General features: G+C 57.4%; 1 protein-coding gene across 19 annotated transcripts in view; it reads right to left on the bottom strand.

Moving 5' to 3' along the window:
* Positions 1 to 21,625, bottom strand: part of SEMA4D (semaphorin 4D) — a 111,606-nt gene that overhangs the window by 66,421 nt on the left and 23,560 nt on the right. For 8 of the 19 annotated variants that reach the window (XM_070248348.1, XM_023627562.2, XM_005605092.4 and 5 more), the window contains exon 2: positions 15,263 to 15,335. The exons of 5 other annotated variants lie outside the window; for them this stretch is intronic. The gene's annotated coding sequence lies outside the window, so the exon portion shown is untranslated. Of the gene's footprint in view, positions 1 to 2,354; positions 2,613 to 15,111; positions 15,336 to 21,625 lie in introns of those variants that run through there. 6 more of the 19 variants (XM_070248352.1, XM_070248342.1, XM_070248341.1 and 3 more) reach the window with 3 other exon arrangements.

Below are 21,625 nucleotides of genomic sequence, written 5' to 3'. Positions count from 1 at the left end.
TCAAAGTTACAGTATGGTTTCTTTTCTACAATATGGCTTCCCTCACGTCAACCTTGTCTTGAGCCGGTATCAATACTTTGGCCTAAGGATTATTTTGAGTTGAAAGCAGTTGAGAAACAGGAAGAGCTTCCCATCCTCCCCATCGTGCTAAAAGCAGGACAAAAATTTCCCCTTGTAACATCTACCAGAGACAATACCAAGATGGGTCTGCATAACAAACCTTACTGAGCATCCCGTATCTACCATACATTTCCTAGTCATCTCCCCACAGTTTACTGCCCCTAGGAGCCCAAAGTCCCTTTCCTTTGTCTCGTCACTTCACAGTTTATCAGCCTTTGTTAAAGTGACATATAAGCCCCAAGTCTATCTGCTTCTTTACGTTTTCTTCTTTCCTGTGAAGCCCTGTGCACGTAACAATACTAAAATGCGTATGCCTTTTCTCCTGTTAATCTGTCATTTGTCCATTTAATTCGCAGGCCCCACTGACCAAACCTAAGAGAACAGAGGGACGGTTTTTCCTCCCCTACACCAGTAGCACAGCATCTTCGCTCCTCCCTGCCCTCCTCACGCTCTCTCATTAGGAATCTTGTGATTACATTTAGGGTCCACCCAGATAATCCAGGATCATCTCCTCATCTCAAAACCCGTAACTCAGTCACACCTGCAAATTTCCTTTACCAGCTAAAGTAATATCTTCCCAGGGTCCAGGGATTGGCATGTGGATGTCTTTAGAGGCCAGTATTCTGCCGCCTGCAGACCCTATCTGACCTCTGCTGCCATTTGGTAATGAGACCCAGGATAAGCACAACTTCTGATTTCTTTTTTTCTAGAAAAAAACTATGTTTTTAGGGATCTCCCAATTTCTTGATGCTGCGAAGTAATTAATATATACTCCGTAATTCTGCAAAGTCCAAACAGAACCTGTCTGCCTCCTGAGGGCTGAGCCAGCAGCCTGAGAGCCCAGAGCCCTCCTGGGTGCCATGCAGGATGGGGGGCAGCTGGGGGCGTCTTCCCACCTTGAGGACAGGGTGGGAGGTGTCGAGGCAGAAATCCAGGCTAGGAAAAGTCAGGATAAAGGCACCGGTCAGGCAGCATGGATTTTAAGAATGCTGGTTGAATAAAAATGCAAATGACTATTAAGAGAAACTGGAAAATAACAAGGAAACCAGCACATTCCACAGCAATCTGGACTTGAGGAGTCATTCAGATGCAAATTTTACCCCAATTTTGGAAGGATTACAAGTGCCCCCATTCAGAGCCCATTCCTATGTAAATACCAACCGCAGCCTCTCCCTGCACAGCCCCCAGCCCCGCACTTGCTGCCACTGTTTCTTTTCATGGGCCCTCTAAACACGGGCGGCCTTTTCAAGCAGGCACTGCCCGAGTTTCTGGTGTGGTTGTCACCCCCTCCAGGGCTCGACCCCCACCCCCCCCCCCGGGACGACACTCTCCCCAGATCTCAGACTTCCACACGCTTGGGGCTGCTGGACATGGTGGCATGCATGGCTCACTGTACAGACCACGTTTCAAGGAAGACCTGGACGGCAGCCACACCTGGTCCTTCGTGTAGAGCCGCCAGGGCCTGGAGGGGTCCCGGGGACCACTGTGTCCCGCCCAGCCCACCACCAGCCCCTGGATGGCCCCACTTGGGCATCTGCCAGGGCCACACCCACAGGTGGCAGGTCAGTTGGTGCCCACAGCCTCCACCCGCTTCCTTACAGAGTGCAGGTGAAATGGAGAAACCAAGAGACGGAGGCGATCCTAACGATAAAGGAAGGTGGAGAACACTCCAGCCCGGTGCCCAGAACCAGCCTCCAAGAAGAGGAACCAGGAGCATCCCCAGGCCAGCAGAGCACCCAGCCGACCACAGCCTCAGCCCCGGATGCTCGTTGACCAGCTGGACGGACAGAAGGACTCCTCTGGTCCTCAAAAGGGTGGCCAGTCATCCGGGCCCCGGTCACTCAGGCTGGGGACAGAAGGACACCTGCTTGCTTGCTCAGCTCCCTTCCACTCAACCGAGCTGTGAGCCTTGGGAAAACGAAAGCATGTCTACACAGATAAGAAATGCAGGATGTGCTCGGCGCTTGGCCCCTCTGTGCACAACCTCCGTGTCCACAAAGTGGGCATGGCCGGACGTCCCCCCATTATGAGGGGGATTCAGCATGCTCACACACGGCAAGCACTCAGAGAAAAACTCGAACTCTGATTTCTACACACTCCTGTGCCCAGTAGTTTGCAGGTCCTTGGAGTTTTCCTAAGAGAAAATACACCATCTGTAAAGAAAGAGGGAAACCCCAAGCCCCTGGCAGCAAACCCTAAAGAGCCAAGCCCTGCGGCCCGCCCGGTGGCCTCACCTCTCCCGGGGCTGGGCTCGCAGACAGCTCCCTGACCCTGTGCCGGCCACGGGCAGGACGGCGCTCAGGACACAGGCTGGCCGGCCGCCCCATCCTCACAGGGTCCTCTGCTGCCCAGGGTGTCTGTCCCGACGCCATGGGGTCCAGGGGCACAGGTGGGGAGGGGCCACGGGGCCGGCCACAAGGCACCCTTCAGCAGGGGACAAGGCCCCAGTGAGCTTCCCTCGGGCGTGGAACACGCTCGCCCCATTCTCTCCCTTTGAATGGCGGGCTGTGCGCGATGTGGGCCCGATTGTTCCCCTCTGTGGGCTCATTCAGGGCCCTGGCAGAGGAAGAAGGAAGGCGCTCTTGTCCCTGGGAGAAAGGCCCTTCGGTACCCTGGGGGAGGGAGAAGGGGTCTCGCCAAGGGCCAGCCCCTCAGTGCTTGAGGACCACGCAGGCCTGGCCATGGCAGTCCCCGAGCGCCTCCGGCTCCAGGGCAAGGACAAGCGAGCCACCCCTCTCCCGGGCTCCCCTGTAGAGCCTGGGCAAGTGCTCAGCACCCCCACTTCCCCCCGAGGTCAGAGTCCAGCCGTGAAAGCGGGGAGTCGAGGTGCCTGGTGGGGTGGTGAGAGTGAATGAGGGTGTGATGTGTGCAAGGCGTTCCCGACCCCTAGCCACGGCACAGCTGGGTGGAGTGACACCAACCCAGGACAAGTGCTGGCAGAGAAGCACCCACTGTCCCGGGCTGCAGGCCTGGCCGCCTCCTGACCACAGCCCATCAGCACCTCTCCAGGGACTGTCGCATGGTGTCTGAGGGGTGGGTGGGGCCGGGCCGTCCCATTACCCTGCAGGGCCTGGAAGGAGGCACACTGTGAGGCAGCAGGCAGGCCCAGCCTCCCAGACCACGGCCTCCAGCCCCGCACCCAGCACTGACCCCCCAGCACACCCCTGCCCACAGGCTGAGCCTCTGCAGTCACTGCTGCCACCAGCAACCCCATCCTCCTTGAGGGGAGGACACTGTCCTGGGACATGGCGGCCCTTGGTGATGGTGGGCACCAACCCACGTCTGCCGCCCGAAATGGGCACAGGCTCCAGGTGCTCATGGCTGTCACCAGGACAGAGGTCTGGCTGACGTGTCTAGGGCGGAAGAAAGCAGGAAGGTGACCTGGGTGGGGGGACACAGGTAACTGCCACACACTGAGTGTTTGAGCCTCGGTCATAAGCGAGACGGGGACTGGCCGTACCTGTCTGATGGACGGACGCTGTAGAAGAGGTCCACGCCCCGCCCCGGCAGGACGGAAACCCGCTTGGTCCCAGACCCCAAGTCTAAAATCCCTTCAGCCCAGCAACCAAGGTGCGAGTCCATCCCACCTGCGGCAACAGCGCCCAGGTGGCTGCCAGCACGACGGGCCTTGTCCCTTCCAAGTGGACAGTTTCTCATAATCCACAGAGGCCGTGGGAGCGGGTGAATCTACTCGAGGTGCGGTAAGACTGTGACAAGGAGGAGTGACAGATGCACACCCTGCGGAGGACGGACCCATGGACTCCAGGCACCTGGCCCAGTGACCTCTTGTACCTCCTTCCCCTGCAAGGAGCCTTTGGTGACAACGCCTTGAGCGTCAGCTCAGAGACAAGAGGCAGGAGAGGCAGGACGGATGCGGCTGGTGCTCAGGGGGCTCGGTAGGAATGTCACGCCCCAGCCTGGCTGGGGGACGACCTTCAGAGGCTCCCAGGGCCTCGTGATGCTCATCGGAAGCCCAAGAAGGCACACTCAAGGACATCTGCCGAGGAAGCCGCATGACTGCGCCCCTCACCAGTGTCAGAGCTGGGTCACCAAATTAGAGAAAATATTAATCCATCCATCGTGAGTGTAAAGCTGCTCCCGTCAAACCAGCATGAAGAAAAGGCTTATTCTGGCCGTTGTGAGAGACTAACATTTCTGGCTTTAAAGGTATTCTCGTGCAATGAGCTCAAGAATTCCTTATATCCTTCAAATACAATTATAAATAATTTATGAAGTTTAAGACTTTTACCAAGTCTGCAATATGGTTGAGAATTTTAGGATATTCTCATGGATTTATAATACACAGGTCATCTGTTTTAAAAAATCGGATTTTTTGAATCCTCTTTCTCTTTAAGATCTAGCTGCTGAGGGTGGAAACCACTCTGGTCTGCCCCTCTGAGGACAACTAGCTCTGAAGGCAATTCTCGTAAAGCAGCTGTGATATTAAAAGAAACACTTGCACCTGGGTAACATATTTCTTCAGTGATTAAAGATTTCACAAAAAAGTTAAGGTGCCAAAGAGAAGCTATGGGTTTCCAAGAACAGCCTCACCATCCACAAATAATGAGATGCGAAGTTTGGTTCCACTTCCATTTCAAAGTGTTCCTCCCTCAGCACTGGCTCAGCCCGAGAGACAGACCTCAAGAGAGACAGACCTCAAGAGAGAGAGACATCAAGATCATCGCAGCCCACAGACCCCAGGCCCCAAGGTGCATCGATGGGTCAACTTGACTTACAGTAAAAAGCAAGAGAAGTGTCTATTTTTAAAAACCTATTTACAGGTCCCGTATTTTCCATTTACAAAAAAGTTAGCAGTGAACGCAACGCACCAATTTTGGCCAAATGAACACCAACCAACCCATGTTCAAGATCACCAAACCTTAGTATCAATTTTAAGCATTAACGCAATCCTTGTTAGCCCAAGAACACACTACAGAGTAATTCTGCCCTGAGTGACGGCCTTGGTCACAGCCACAAAGCACACGCACCAGCTAGGGCGAGGAGAAGCACCAGCGACACGGACCAGCCAGCCTGCAGCTTACCAGGAACGGTCCAGACAGACGACGGAGGCCCAGGGGTTCATCAGCTCCCTCTCAACATGACCCTTGTCGGGCGGGCAACCAGGATACAGGCTTCTCTCCCGCAGACTCCTCACCTGCACACGTACTAGGCACTGATGTTCCCAGCCACACTGACCCCACTGGCCCTGCCCTCTGCTCAGGCACCCAGGGGGGCCTCCACAGCCTTCAAATGCAGCCCAGGCCCTTCTGGGAAAAGTGCCCTTCATCTCCCAGAAAAATGAGCCTCTCAGGGGTGTGCGTGGTGGACAGGCGATCGTGGGGCTCTCTGGGGTCTGCTTGGTAGATGGGCCATCGTCTGGCTGGAGGAATTGTGCATTTCCCAGGCAGACAACCCCAAGGCCCTGAGGCAAGACAGTGCAGCACATTAAGACACATCCAGAGGAGTGATGTGGCAGTTGTGCTGATACAGAGGGTGACCCTGGGCTCTGGCCACAGCACCTGGGCCATGCTGTGTTAGGCTGCCCTGGCCACAAGAAAGGGGCACAGGGAGCCAGAGGTAGGAAGACAGATCCACCAACCCCCTCAGCCCTGGGGTCTCCTCCGGGGGCTGTAGGGTCCCAAGCGCCCGGTGCCCTCTGTCCACATGGCTGTGGCTGCTTCCTGTCCACACGGACCCTGGTTCCTCCCTCCATTTCAGCCCCTACACCAGGCCTACAATTTCTGCTTCCAGCTTTCCCACCCAAGCAGGCACTAAAACCCTGTCAAACTTCGGCCTCTGCTCAGCAGCGCCACCCCAGGCTCCACTGCGAGGACAGAGGGCTGCAGCTGGCCCAAGGCGCAGGCTGCGACCCCCTCACGCAGGGGTCACCACCCAGAGGGCAGGGAGGAGGCGGATGCCAGGGGATTGACAGCGCCTCCCGGGGCACCACTCCACGGCTGTGTTTACACGTCTCTCTTCCCCCTGGATGTGCGGCTCTGTGTGCACATGCCCAAATCATGTAGGTGATGGACGCACAGACCCTCACATGTGAGGCTGGCGAGACCCTCCCCAGCCAGGGCACCAGGAGCATGCCACGTGGCCTCCCTCCCCTGCTGGCCGTGGCCTCTGGCCCCCGACTCGGTTCACTTCCCCCACGTGGCCCAGGTCACATCAGCACGAGTGCAATGGGACAGGCTCCGCTGGACACAAGCCTCGGGGACGAAGGGGGCAGGGGAGGGGCTGCCCAGCGCTCATCGCTGGGGCTGGGCAGCAGAGAGGAATGATAAGGGAGCCGGGCGCCCACAGGACCCCAGAGGAGAGGAACCGGGCGCCCGCAGGATCTCAGAGGAGGGTGGTGCTCACAATCTGAAAGATCAGAACAAACTGCCTGTCTGCCCGGGGTCACCGTCCTCCACTGACTAGAAACAGAGTCCACGGGGAAATCTGGAAACAGATGAGGTTCATTTCCACAGCCACCCAACAGCTGGCGAAGAATCGGGACCCCCGCCCCTGTGAGCTCTCCTGTTAGGAGCCCAACAGCCCAGGGGGTTACGATGCATGCAGCCCTGCAGGAGATTCACACCAGACAGCCCTCCTTGCACCCGCCCAGTGAGGGAACAGACCAGACCACCGGGCACAAACGGCACAGCGCTGGGCCGGGTTCACATGCCCCAGGCAAACCCCCAGTCGGGGGTGCCAGGTACTGTCTGCAAACTCCCGAGGACAGTGCATCACACAGGCCACTCCCCCAGGCCACTCCCCCGTGTGCATAAGCCCAGAGCCCCAGGAGCACTTCTCACAGCGGGGTGTCGCCTCCCACCCAGCGTCAGCTGCTCTCCGTCCTCCCCACGGGAATGGCTCCTCCTCCTCCCCCCCATGGGGCCTGTTCTCCATTCTCCCCACCCCACCCTCCCCCCCAGCCACGAGGCCGGCTCATCGTCCTCCGCCCACAGGAAGGCTCCCAGTTCACCTTCCTCTGACCTCGGCCCAGACGGGCTGCACTCTGGTCTGGTTATTCCTGCACAGCCTCCAGTCACACAGGTGTCTAGGACAAAGGAGCCCGCCCCGTGAAACGCATCTGGACCCCACCTGCCATGACTGCCACCTGTAGATCAGGCTGGGCCACCAGCAGCTGCCAAGGAGAACCTGCTGGGGTACAGAGTGTGGACAGTCCCAGCCCGCAGCACCGACGCCCACTCACCCCATCCTACCCACGCCCACCTCTGCTGAGGCGACCTCCTCAGGCGAGTCTGCTAGTTGTCACTCCTGTGTGGGGTCAGGTGTGGGAAGCTCAAGGCACATCTCTACCTGCAGAGTGGGTGGGACCAGGGCCACCAGAGGCACTGGCCCTGGCCTCAAGGGCCCAGGTGGGTGTGGCCGGCCCAGCTGGGGCAGCACAACCGGAGCTGGGCACCAAGGGCATCTGAGGGACACAGAGAGTGTCTGGGGGACAGAGAGGATGCCCAGGGGACACAGACAGCATTTGGGGACAGAGAGGGCATCTGGGGCGCTGCCTCCAATAGGGCCTGAGTCAGTGCCCAGGTGTGAGCTACTGAGGGCAGCCAAGGTCAGACATGGGGAACCTGGATACAGCAGCACACACACACGCCAAGGGCACATGCACGGGCCAGTCACGTGTTATCTTGCCACCCCCTCGGCAGACTCGCTCTCCCTTTAGCGCCTTATCCCTTGGACATGGTGATGTCACTTGCTGAACAACCTTTTGAAATTCTGCATGCACACAGGGGCACTGGCACACAGCTCGACGGCCTTGTGTCCTTTCTCACCCGGCCCTCCCTCGCACCTCCACCACCCTCCCGCCCGCTGCCCCGGGCAGCACAGCCCCCAAGCGTCCACCCAGTCTTCCTCTGCCCGGGGGCCACGAGAAACGCGTAACACACACACACACACACAGCCACAGGGGCGCATACGGGAGCGCTCCTGCTGCATGTCATCGTGCACAAGAACAGGCCAGCAGGCCCAACAGGAGACTCCCCGAAGGAAAGCAGTTTACACGAGACCAAAGTACCACAAGGTGAAGTCCAACCCGTCAGTCAAAGGACAGACTATTGAATAACCAGCGCTGGTGCACTGGGAGGAAAGAAAGCTGGACGCCCCCCTCAAACTTCTCATTCCACGTGATGCACGCGCGTTCCCAACACGCTGAGGAGCTGAGCTCCAGAACACAAGCAATAAAACCCTGCCAGGAAATCGGGAGACAGCCCTTTATCTTCCCGACAGACACGGCTGCCCAAAGTCGCGCGCGAGAGACACGGTCGATGCAACCTGATTTCATCTCAACAGCAAGTGACACCGTAGCAGAAGCAGCTAGCAAGCCACAGAACTGGGAATGCACGTTCTCAAGGAGCACAGGAGACGGTCACCGATGTCGGGAACAAATGAACAGCCCCTACCAACGGGCAAGGAGAGGGAAACATCTCAGAGAAACATGAGCAACGAGCACCAACAGGCGGTTCACGGACGGAGAGATGCAACCACAAGGGCTCTGTGAGCGAAGACCCACAGTCACGGGGACCCAGGGGGACCCGCGTCCCATAACAGCACGTAGCTGTGCCCTCCCAGACCCACACAGTTGGGAGGACCCCTCACGCCCTCAACTGAAAGCATGCTGGGACCAGGTACGTACTCTTCCTCACCGGGCAAGACAAACTGTTAGACCTTTGTGGAGACTGATCTGGCAAGATGTATAAAACAGAGAGAGACATGCCCTGACCCAGCGGGGCGGCTCCCTGAAATCCATGCACCCACTTACAGCCCCGTGCGCGTGGCCGGCCGTGTACGCAGCGCTGTTTATACTGGCTGCACTCTTTTCCTGCGGCAGCTCTAACAAACGACCACACGACGGGTGGCTGAGAACAACAGAAATCTGCTCTCTTGCAGTGCTGGAGGCCAGGTCTGAAGCCAGTTTCATGGCACTGAAATCACGGTGGCAGCAGGGCTGTGATCCTCAGAGGCTCTGGGAGAGCTTCCTTGCCTCTTCCGGCTCCTGGTGGCTGCTGGCATCCCCGGGTTTGTGGCCACTGTATTAGTCAGGGTCCCCAGAGAACCAGAATCAATAGCATGTGTAGAGAGAGAAAGAGATTTATGACAGTGAATCAGATCACACGAGCACGGAGGCTGAGGAGCCCCAGGTCTGCAGTCAGCAGGCTGGAGACCCAAGGGAGCTGACGGCGCAAGATCCAGTCCAGGTCCAAGTCTGAAGGCAGGAGAAGACCGACGTCCCAGCTCAAAGACAGCCACGCCAAGAGAGGGAATTCTCCCTTCGTCTGCCTTTCTGCTCCTTTCAGGCCCTCAACTGATCGGTTGAGGCCCACCCACATGGGGGAGGGCCAGCTGCTTACTCAGTCTGCAGATTCAAATGCTAATCTCACCTAGAAACACCCTCCGACGCACACCCAGAATCAGGTTTGACCAAGCATCTTGGCACCGGTGGCCCAGTCAAGCTGGCACATAAAATTAGCGTCATGCCCACAGCACTCAAATCGCGGCTTCCATCTTCCTGTCACCTTCTCCTCTTGTCTTTCAAATCCCTGCTGCCTCTCTCACGCAATGACACTTGTGATGGCGTTCAGGGCCCACCAGACAACCCAGGTCACCTCCCCATCTCAAGAGCCTTAACTGAACCCACCTGCAGAGTCGCTGCTTCTAGAGAAGGTAACACTCAGCGGTCCCAGGGATTAGAAGCTGACCTCGCTGGGGCCGTTCTTCGGCCTATTACAAGGGACCGGAAGACCAACCCTGGAGCCTGAGTGAGTGGCTCCGGGTGGGCTTGGTCCAAGTTCATAATGGAACATGAGCCGGTCAGTAACCAACGCCCCCAACAGGGCAAGAAGACGAGATGCACAATCTCATCTCCATAATGAACTCGACCGGGCCTCGCTCGGGGTCTAGAGAGGACAGCGGGCAACTCCGCTACCCACGGAGTTTTCCTGCAAAAGCGAGTGCCCCTTTGACCCACAGGTGTGGGCCGTCCACGCCCTGGGCTCACGCCTTCCAACAGGGCGGCGAAAGGTGCTGATGAAGGTGTGGAGAGAGTCCCTCCGAGGCTCACCCGGAGGAGGGCGGTGCCTCCTTCTTCAACCCACCCCCCACACACACCGCCCTGAGACGCAAGGCACAGTCCAGGCCAGGGAGCGGGCTCTGCCTTGCCCACACTCCCAAGCCCCGCCTCCAGACGCCTTAGTGCCCAGCCCCTGGGAGCACCACACAGGGCTCAGCTGGGGTGTACCCCCAGACTCGCATCCCCAGATGCTGCCCACAGCCTCTCCCTTCCCACGCAGCCACTCGGCCAGGTCTCCCATCTGTCAAGGGCCACCTCACCCCCACGGGCCCATCCTCATGGCCCGCACGGGCCTGCCTCATCTGACGGACGCATGAATGAGGGAGGTTCCCCGGCAAGGAGGCCCAACCCCCGGGAGGACTCAGCGCTCTGTCTCCAGCCAGGACCCAGCCCTCGGGGCTGTCCTCAGGCCCTCCCTGACTCCAGGCATGGCTCCCAGGGCCTCCTCCCCTCCAAATTTCACGTCCCCAAACCATGCTCCCTGCCTCCCAAGGTTGGGATGCCTCCCAGTGGAGCTGACCCCTAAGTCGACCCTCCATCCTTCCAGTTGCTTAGCCAAAACCTGGGTGCGTCCTCGGCCCCCACCCCACTCCAGATGCAGCCAGGCAGCAAGTCCCCTCGGCCCCACCTCCAAATACATGCCCATCAGGCCATCCTCCCACCCCCACTGCTGCACCCTAGCCCAAGCCACCACCTCTCTCCTGGATCACCTCACAGACTCCTAGTGGGATGCCCTGTCCTGTCCTCCATGATCAATTCTCCTCAGAAACCAGCAGTCCTGTCTGAACCCTCAGCTTTCAGGGCTCCCATCTCGGTGTCCCCGAGCACCAAGAAGCTCACCATCTACCTTATCTGCTCTCACCTCCCCCCAACAATGGAGGCATACTCCTGACACAGGGCCTTTGCATATGCTGTTCCCTGTGCTTAGAACCATCCTCCCCAAACCCAGGCACAGCTCCTGTCTTTTCAACCAACTGTCCTTCTCGGCAAGGCCTCCTGGGGCCCCTTCTCCACTTGATTTCTGTTCTCTGCAGCCATCACCACCTCACCCCCTTACATCTAACTTACTGATCCCATTTGCAGACCATCTTCCAGGGCACCAGAATACTTCTTCCCCATGGAGGCCCTGGTGCCTAGAATGTGTCAGGCCCAGCTTGGGAGTTCAGTACACTGTGGAGTGATGGGCCCCAGAGGGACCTGCCCTCCCCTGGAGGTTGTGGTAGAGCCAGGGCTTGCTGACCTGGGCCCAGCCATCCCGTCGCCAGGAGCACAGCCACCAGGGGCCATGGCTCTGCACGCGCTCCCTGTGTGCGTTTGCACAGCAGAGCAGGGCAGATGCAAAACCCCAAGGCCCGTGCATGGGCATGGAAAAGTGTGGGACGCACCAGCAAGTCATCTAATGAAAGGCTCGTTTCACTGGTGTCACCCAGCAGCGTGACAGCATTGCCACGTGCCCACTCTTCTCAGAGAAAAACGGGCCTCTGTGGGATATAAATAGCCTGGCCAGATGTGGGGGCCCTGTGGGTCTCCCTGCGGACTTGGGCCATGTGCCCTGCAGCTGCTCAAACGGCAGCCCCATCCAGCAGCGTGTCAGCGGGACTCCCAGGAGCAAGAGAGGGTTAAACGGGGATCCCTCCGCCCACCGGAACACGCAGCGGTTCATTGAAGCCGGCGCTGGCGTGCGGCCCCACTCACAACCAACATGGGCAGGATCCAGTCCTAAGAGGAAAATCAGGCTGCAGACGCATGCACGCTTTCTTATGCACAGCAACAGGGAGGCAGAAGCCCAGACAACTGGGAGCCTGGACAACAGGGAGTCCAGACAACGGGGAGACTAGATACTGGGGAGCCTGGAGAATGGGGAGCCCAGAGAACACGCAGCCTGGATAATGGAGAGCCCAGATAACAGGGAGCATGGAAGACAGGGAGCCTGGACAATGAGGAGCCTGGATAACGGGGAGCCTGGGCAGTGGGACGCCTGGCTGGCCTTTGAGGGCAGCACGTGCTCCCCACAGGAGAGCTCTGGGTTTCTGTTTGGGAGAAACGCGATCTGAGCAGGAAACCCATTTCTTCCACAGGGCCCAGCAGCCCATTGGTAAACTGTCCACAGAAATGCAAAAACACTAGCACGTCAAGCTGGTTTCAAGGTACTATTACTCATCAGTGCCTCCCAACCCCACGGGCTGGGCCTTGCCGGGGGTGGGGGACCTCAAATGCAGAGGGCACCAAAGAACAGCCTAGAGCTGTGCTTCCCACAGAACAGCGGGCACGCGCCCAGGTGAGCCACACGTGAGATTTCAGATGTGCCCAGAAGCCACGGTGAGTTGGGAAAACAAACAGGAGAAGTCAGTTTAATAGTATGTTCTATTTACCCCGATACACATCCAAAGTACGATCGATCATGTCCCCTCGTAAATAACACAGAGCCATGAACGGATGCTCTGCCTCCCTCTGCGTCCAGCTCGTCTCGTGTATTTATGCTCCCAGCTCACTGGGCTCCAACCAGCCACACGAGGAGCGCCCAGCACTCTGCACGGTGTCGGCCACAGCGCTGGACAGCACGGGTCCAGAGCAGGAAGGAGCAGCATCGCCCACGTGGGGCTCTGCTGTAGGAGCCAGGGCGGGGCCAGGTGTGGAAGCTTCTGGTCAGTATAAATGGGCCCGACAAGGGCAGTGCTGAGTGACTATTATGGACGGAGGTCCCGGACAGCAGCCCTCCGCTCGCCTCAGGCCTGGCTCCTTGGAGACCCGTTCCCAGGACAGATAAGGCAGCAGCGCCCGCGGGTGGTCTCTCTCTCGAGACGGCTCCCAGGGCTGGCCCGAGCTGGCGTGAGGCGGCCGGACGGCGCTCGGCTCTCTGTCCTCTTGGACTCACTGCTCCACACGTGCCTTGTCAGTAGCCTGCTGTCCTATAACACAGTCTATACTGCAGGCCTTGAGATGATCCATTTGGGCCAACACCGCGTACAGACCGGCGTTAGGGTAAGGCTACCATGTGCAGTTTCCACATTAACGAGTCGTGAACTTTAAGGCCCTCTGCCTGTTTTCAGAGGCTAGAAGCCCAGACCGCTCACAACTAGTTGGAGGAGCGCCCATGAGACCCTAATGCACTGGGGGGACAGTCCTGGGCCATCGTCACAGAGGACCCAGGAGACCCTCCAAGGCCTTCCAACACATGCGGAAGGAATTAAGTCCATTTCAGTGTCGCTTAATTACATCTACCGAGGTCCACTGCCAGCCCTGCCAGACACTGACAGCCACGTGCTAGAGATAAAGCACCCCTCCTGCGGACAGGCCTCCCCTCTCGCCCCTGCCTCTGGGGGCCACCCTGGCACCCGGGCAGCCTGCTGGCACACACGGCACGCTTGGTAAGCCCACGGGGTTGTTAAAGGCCAAGCAGCCCCAAACACTTGCACGCAGAGTAACTCAGTCTCTGCACTCAGGTCTCGGCACAGGCGCGTCCAGGCCTCAGGAGCCCACAGGTGAGACATAAAATCATTCCCTGTTGTTCTCCAGCTCCCGAGACGGATGTGCACACCATCCAGCCTGGGAGGCTGCAGAGCCCCTTGCGGCCCCCCGTGCTGTGTTTCGGGAAAGCAGACAGGCAGGCGATGGCCTCGTGATGGGCATCCCCTGCACCCCTGACCATCCTGCACCTCAGAGCCGGGCCTCCCAGGCCGCTGGCCCCTCTCTCAGTGGGGGACACACGACCTCCGCAGTCAGCTCCTCGCAGAGGCCAACCTTGGTTCACGGCACGTCCCCGGGACCCATCACAGAGACCACGGGCTCACAGCAGCATCAGAGGGACAGACTGCTTGGTCCTCGCATGAAGAGCCCAGCAACGCAGAGCTTCCGTCGGAACCACTGCATGAAAGTTCATCACTTCACACTGGGGTGTTTTTCCACTTCAACACAAATTCTAGAATATTGTTTAATCTTCTTAAGCATTTCCTTTTAAACTGTCTTTTGTAAGAGGACTATTTACACGTGGAAGGTAGAGCCAACGGGGATTCCTAACACGGGGGTAGGGAGAGGGACGGATGCTCCCAGGGCACAGCATCAGGGATGAACTCCGAGCGCTCACTCCCTGAGAACAACTTGGCCAGCAGGACGGCGTTGCGGAGAGGACGCGGTACTCAAATACCCCACACGCTGAAAACAAAGTCGCTCCTGGAAACGCCCTCCAACCAGGCACGTCTGCTCAGACCTCTAACCCAGGTCTCGGGACAAGCCGCAGGTGCTGTGGGTCGGAAGTGGCCGCTTTCCCTCCCTACTCGGGGTGTGACTGACGGACCCCACCTCACGTTTCCACCAGCCTCCTCCATCCCCACATCCAGAGGTGCCAGGAATGGGTCCTGGTCACTTTCCTGGCTCTTCTGGAAGTTTATTCTTAGGCTGTCGGCCCCCAACCCAAACAAACAGAATGGCTTCCTCTCACCCCTCTTCTCACTCAGAGAAAGCAAAGGCACCCAAGCCACAAGAAGCGTCCAAGACCATTCTGCAGCCCCGGGGCTGCCATCCCACACAGGACCATCCTGACCCCCAGGGGTGAACGAGTGAGACTGAAGAGAAGGGAGGACCATGCGCTCTGCCACCCCAACTGCAACAACAGACCACCTCCAAGGACCTGATATGCAAGTGCTGCATGCCAAGCCGGCCCCCAGGGGACGTGGGGAGGTCCAGGCAGGGGTGGGCCTCACAGGCACCTCCTCGGCCCCCGGCACTCTCCCTGCTACCCACGGAAGCTGGTGCTGACCACTTGGCGCCCACCCTCAGGCCCACACCCCCAGCACAGCCTCGCAGGGCCCTTCTCCTGCCCATGTCACACGAGGCACTGATGTCCTCTGTCGCCAAAGCCCCTGGATGGACTGTGACCTTGGGCAGAATGACCTGAGCTTCCTGAGACCCACCTTCCCTCTCGGCTCCCAAGTCACGGCTGCCACCAGGAGGCAACAGACAGATGCAGCTGCTGACTGACAGGCGTTGGACGCCCACGCCAAGACCTGCTCAGGAGCCACTTCTAGAAAGAACCAGACTTTGCAGGTGGCTTTCATCCCATACCTGATGATCGGTGTCATCAAACATTCCAGCAGCCGGGATGCGGCTTCCTCCCACTGTCTGGTGATGGCAGAGTCTGGGACAGAGAGACAAAGGCGACATGTTGGCAGGGAGCCATGAGCAGAATCCCTTACCCCCTACATGTTCACGCAGACTCAACATCGTGGCCACTCCACAGGCCCCTGGCTCAGCCACGGGGCACGGCTCACCCGGCCAGGAGACCAGATGCAGCCTCACGGTGTGAACTGGGAGCAGAGGGTGTCTCTGCACCCTAGTTCAGGTGACAAGCGACACTGAGCGTGAGCTCCTGGGGGCACAGAGGGGGTCAGCGGGCGAGGCCTCGCCAGCAGGGGTGGGAGTGACGACCAAGTCTGAATGAAGAAGGATGTGTTTGCACCAAGCTCCCCTACCCTCCGTCCCTGACTCAGAAGCAGGTAGTAAGAAAATGCAGGTGGTCGAGCTTAGCATTTCAACGTTTCAGTTTTAAAACGAATTATGGGCTTAGAAACCAAAATGAGAGGAAGAGGAAGCGGGGGAGGAGGAGGAGGGTCAAAGACAAAAAAAAAAAGGAAGAAACCAGAAACGTATCCGGATGTCTGAGGGTTTCCAACAACCCTGAGAGCAGGGCAGGCTGACCACGTCTCGCACAGGACTCAGAGCCGCAGAGGGGACGCGAGCAACAAGCCGGGGAGCCTTCCTCCAGGCGCTCCTTCCAGCTCCTGCAGGGCCCTGGGCCCCCCACCCCCTACCAGGCCCACCGTGCAGCTCACGTGCACAGCCTGCAATGGCCAGAGCCCCCTGCCGGCCCTGCTGGCCCCAGAGCCACCCCTGCGTGTAGCACGTCCTTCCCACCCACCACAGCCCAGCGCACAGGCCCCCTCCCCAGAAGCAGGTCCCCTGGGAGAGGCCTGGGTGGGCGGCCTGGGGGAAGCTCAGGGCCGAGGGGGCTGGAGCACAAGGCCCACTCAGGGCAGTGATGCGCCAACCACAGACAGACCCACGGGGCTTGCGCTCCACTCCCCGTAGCATGCAGCTAGACGGCCTTTCTCGCACCTGGCCCTGTGATCGGGGTCCAACACCCTCGTCCCTTGTGTTCCAGAACGCGCTCACTGCACACGACGTGGATGAGACTCGCAGAGCCCCTGTCCACCAGGGCAAGGCCAGGCCTAGATCCCCGAACCCACCCTGCACCTCCTCAGTGACAGGCTGAACAGCTCGTCCCCGCGGATCAATCGGAACAAACTGCTTGTTACCCAAACTCTGCTTTGCCTTCTCTCCTGGCCCCAGGCCTCTGGACCTGAGAACAGGCTGAGCCTCGGGGCGACTCCCCCCCCCCCAAAACAGGCCGGCCTCCAGGCACACCTTCTGATCCATCACCCCCGCGCTCCACTCTTCCTCCCCTGCCCCACATCCGGGTCCTGCAGCCTGCCTACACCTCCCTACAAGGAAAACTCAGTCTGCTGAGCCCAGACACGCTTGCTTATCTCACCATCACGCCCCCTACTCCGACACCCCTCCCCTGGCGACAACCCCTTCCAATAGGGCCTCTTCCCACTAAGTCCTGGTTCGCTCCTCATTTGACAACTGATGACAAATGACTTGAAGCCCCAAAACATGTGGGCCCGCTGGACAGAGGAGACCTTTGGGTTCCAGCTGCCTGACAACGCACAGGCTCCAGGAGGTCCCAGGAGCGGAGGGTCACGGCACATTCGGGCTGGTTGGAGAGCTGGCTCAGGGCCTGTCCGAGAGCCACCTCACAGCTGGCCGGCGGGCAACAGAAAAGGGGCGACGTCAGAAGAAAACAGTGCTCAACACGCCCGGCGCCCCACACACCGTGGAAGACCCACCCTCGGAGCATCAGACACAGCACACGGGCCGTTCTGCCTAGGCGGACTCTCGCTCCAGGAGGTGGGCTCCGCGGGGCCGTCCAGCGAGCGACACAGGTGCGTACAGGGCCCAGCACCCTGCTCCCCACGCCCCTCCCTGCAGGGAGAGAAGTCCCCAAGACACCACCCCACCCAGGAGGGCTCCCCGCACATGCCCGAGGGGCACGGCTGGCCTGGCCACTGCTCTCCTGACCGCCGAAGATTGTCCCTTCTAAAAGTACTGTGATCGAGCGTGTGGAATGAAATGTTCATGTCACTGGTCACCAGAAAGATCAAATTAAAACAAGACGCCATTCTCTCCCTACAGAACTAACATGGAAAAAATGACACAGCTCAATGATGGTGAGGAGGTGTGAGCCCGTCCCCACTGTCAATGGGAAGACTTTTCTAGAAGCAAAATGGCAGGGGTTATGCAGAACCTTACAAAGGTCAGTGCTCCTACAGGTAATGATGGAAATGGGGCAGGCGTTCACACACGAAGGTTCTCATCCAGCAGACCCAACAGTATAAGACAAAACTCCCCGAAGAGAGAACCACACAGACGAGGGCACATGGGGACCAGACGGGTGCCAAGTGGTGGGTAAGCGTCTCTCCAGATACTGACCTGGAGCCAACTGCCATGGCTCTGAGTCACACCCACCTCCACAAACTCAGGAGGCAGTCTCCTCTCGGGGTGAGGAAAACGTTCTGGAACTGGATAAGTAACGGCTGCACAACACTGTAAATGTACTGAGTGCCCCTGAATTGTTCACTGTCATGTGGTTAATTTTATGTTATGTGAACTTCAGCTCAATAAGGAATAAAGGAATACTGAAATGAATTTCCAACAAACACAAAACTGGCTTTTTCCGTGAGGGGAAGTCAACTTGCCCCACTGCTGGACAGAATCCAGGTGCCTGTCTCAGACGAGGACCATTTGCACGGCTATGGATTACATGCAACTTTCAGAGCCGCAGGAAGACAGACAAGCTCCAGAGGCTCCAGGGTTCCAGTCAAACGCTGCTCAGTCCAAAGTCCAAGGGGGACAGAGGGGAGGGGCGGAGCCACGAGATTCAGGAGGAAAGGGGGCCCAGGACCAGGTGATGGTAGAATGAGAGGAAGAGTGACAGGCGTCAAGAAGGGCTCCTGTTTCTAGAGGGAAGTGGGGATGGTGGGAGAGCTGGGGAGCTGGGAGGACATTTGCCCCGGACAGAGAATAAAGAACTGAGGTCTCGCAGCATCACTGTCTAGAGAGTGGCCCGGGGTGTCTCAGCAGCCCCTCCCTGGCTGGGGGACGTCCCCAGCATGTGCTGTAGCTGCCTGGGGCATGCACCAAGGGACCCCCCCACACAAAACGCTCAATAATGTAGGTGAAAGAAAGATTCCCCATTACTCAAACAGAAAACCATGGTAATTGCTCAGATCTGTGCTCACACAGCCTTGAAAATAAGGAACGGTGAGGCCAGTTCACTTTCAGAAAGTCCTTTTCTTTTTGACAGTCTAGAATTCTTTCCAGGGCTCCTTGAACATCTCTAGGAACTCCTAATGTCAAAGGAGGGGCTGCCTCGGGCCTCCTCCTTCTTTGAGACAAACTACTGCCCTGGGAGGCTGTTTTCGGGGGAAGCCAAGGGAGGCGACTGCCAGGTCACAAGGATTCCTTGCTGGGTTCCCCTGATGACAGACGTGAACTGACGTTACCGTAACCTTCTGCCAGGATGCCGGCTCCATTTCCATGGCCCTCTCACCCTCTTGTTACTATGTAACTCCTGGGTTCTAAGCCATAAGCTCCAGAGCCAAGGTTCCAAGATTTTGTTACTCTTTCACCAGCAGTCAGAACAGAAACGAAAATGTTACTAACCTCCTGGAAAGAAACTGAATGAGAAATCTGCAGAGTCACATGAGAATTACTAGGGTTCTCCCCCTTGGGGGTTGCGGCTGAAAACTCTCCGCCAAAAGAAGTGTGTGTTCCTTTCCCAGCGTGCCCCCCACCCCTGCCCACATGCACGCCTGCCTCCCCGGGGGTGGCCATGTGAGGACAAGGGCACAGGAGCCTCTCCTGGGAGCACGTGCCTCGCGCTTCACACCCTCACGGCCGGCTGCCCAGCTGCCGAGACCTCACAACCGGATGGTCTCGTGACCCCACGTGGGACACCCCTTGAGGCACCACTCAGCCACCAAACTCTCTCAGTGGAGGGGCTAGTTCTGCTCTCCCCCCTTTCTGTACTTCCTACAGTCTACCTGCTACTTTTATAATAAGGGGGAAATCACACCTAGACAGGTTACAAGTCTTACCAATTGTCGCAAGGCTACAACCGCAGGGAGCGCATCCCATATCCCACCTTTGGAAACAGCCCTCCGATCGCCTGGTGTCAGAGCCACGGCTCCTCAACTGGACTTTCCTGACCAGCCTCGTTGCACACACAGCCTGCAGCAGACCAGCAGCACGACACACTGAGTTGCCAAAGGACAGAGACACAGACAGTAGCCAAACTGAGCGACCCAGGTCATCCCAGTTCTGGGACTGGTCATCCACCCTACTCGTCATCATTGAGGAAACTCCATGCCCTACAACTACGCCAGGGTCCCCACAGGACGCCACTTCGCTCCACCTGTGACAGGTACCTCCAAGCCCTCTGCATTTGCAAAAACCTATTTTCCTTCTATTGCTCATAAATCCCTCTCCTATTCTTAAGCCCTGAGTGACACAGATTTTTTAATTAAATGAAGCAAAATTCATCATGCTTGAAGAATTACTAAACAACTGTGACCTTTTCTCACACAGGGAGAGACTGCAATATCAGCATCAGGAAGTGCTACTCCCGGAAGGTTTGGGTCCTCCAAAATTCACCTTGAAACCTAACCCCCAAGGCGATGGTGTCAGGAGGTGGGGCCTTTGGGAGGTGAGCAGGTCATGAGGATGAAGCCTCGTGAATGGGACTGGTGTCCTTATAAAAGAGACCCCAGGCAGCTCCCCCCCCTCCCCGCCCCACGTGAGGACACAGGGACAAGTCGGCAACCCGGAAGAGGGCCCTCACCTGACCATGCTCACACCCTGATCTCAGATTTCCAGCCCCCGGAACCTTGAGAAATGAATGTCTGATGTTCATAAGCCACCCAGACTGTGCTGTTCTGTCACAGCAGCGTGAACCCACTGGGACAGGAACCCAAATCCATGCTTTTGTCCTTCTAAAAACGTCTACTTTAGGATTCATGATGAATAGAGACAACGTACCATATGAAGGACATACTGCCTCCTATCCTCCATCCCCAGCCACCTTTGGCCTCGCCAGATAAACCACCACCTGTCTCTTCTGACCCTCTGGCTAAACCATCTGCCCCGCTTGGCCTTAGTTCCCGGGGTTTTAAGAGTAAGCCAAGCTGTGGCCTTGACTGGAAACAGACAGAACATAAAGCAATCAGCACTACAGACACACCACTTGGAACAGCCCGTTAAACGTCACGGACAAGGGGAGGAATCTCGTCCGCTCTTTAGGGAGACTCTCCCCGTGTGAAACTGCTCCCCGATGGCAGCCTGATGCTTCTGGAAAACACAGGAAGACATGCAGGTCACTGGAGTGCACGTATTAAGTTTCCACCCTGGGCACCTAATGCTGCCCCAGTGGATTAAAACCCTAATGTTCCTCCTGACACATCGCATTTGCTGCTCCCTGGGGACACCCTGTGAACCCGGGAGCCCAGCTGAGGGAGATGGGGCAACGCCTTCAGCTAAAATGATTCCTCCGCTCCCAAGGCTGCATTTCAAACACTAGGTCTAAGACAGTCCCATTCCCAATACGAGGCAAGAGAGGTGCTACCTCTGCAGCCCCACAGATGCTAGCAGACAGTAAGGGACCACTGGGAACACGTGTGTGCACACAACAGTCAACAACTTAGAGGGGACCATCTGATGCCTCAAAGACCCACACTACCACGACCCACCCATGACGAGAGAAAGAGAACCTGAACAATGCTACATCTAACGAGGACAGTGAATCTGTAGATAAAAACCTGCTGAAAAAGACATCTCCACGTCCAGACGGTTTTACCAGCAAATTCTAGCAAACAGTTAAGAAATAACAGCAATTCTATACAATCTCTTTCAGAAAACAGAAGAGGGAAAAATGTTTCCCAACTTACATGAGGCCAGCATTACCCTGATAGCAAAAACAGACAGAAACAGCACAGGAAGATTGCAGACCAACATCCCTCAGGAGCTCAGATGCAAAAATCCTCAACAAAATATTTGCAAATTGAATCTAGCAATAGACATAAACGGTACACCACAATCAATGGAATTTATCCCAGAATGCAAGGCTGGGTCAATATGCAAAAATCAATATGTGTGTAATCCATCCTATGGTACCGTGGTCTAGGGAGAAAAAATAAACAAATCTATCAAATTATGTAGAAAAAGCATTTGAAAAAATTCAGCATCCACTCACGATAAAAACCACAGCACATGAGGGACAGAAGGGCACTCCCACATCTGATAAAGGACGTC

Source organism: Equus caballus, chromosome 23 (genome assembly GCF_041296265.1).
Source record: "Equus caballus isolate H_3958 breed thoroughbred chromosome 23, TB-T2T, whole genome shotgun sequence".
Lineage (NCBI taxonomy): Eukaryota > Metazoa > Chordata > Mammalia > Perissodactyla > Equidae > Equus > Equus caballus.
Note: the sequence above shows the minus strand (reverse complement) of the source record. Positions and strands in the feature narration are given on the sequence as shown.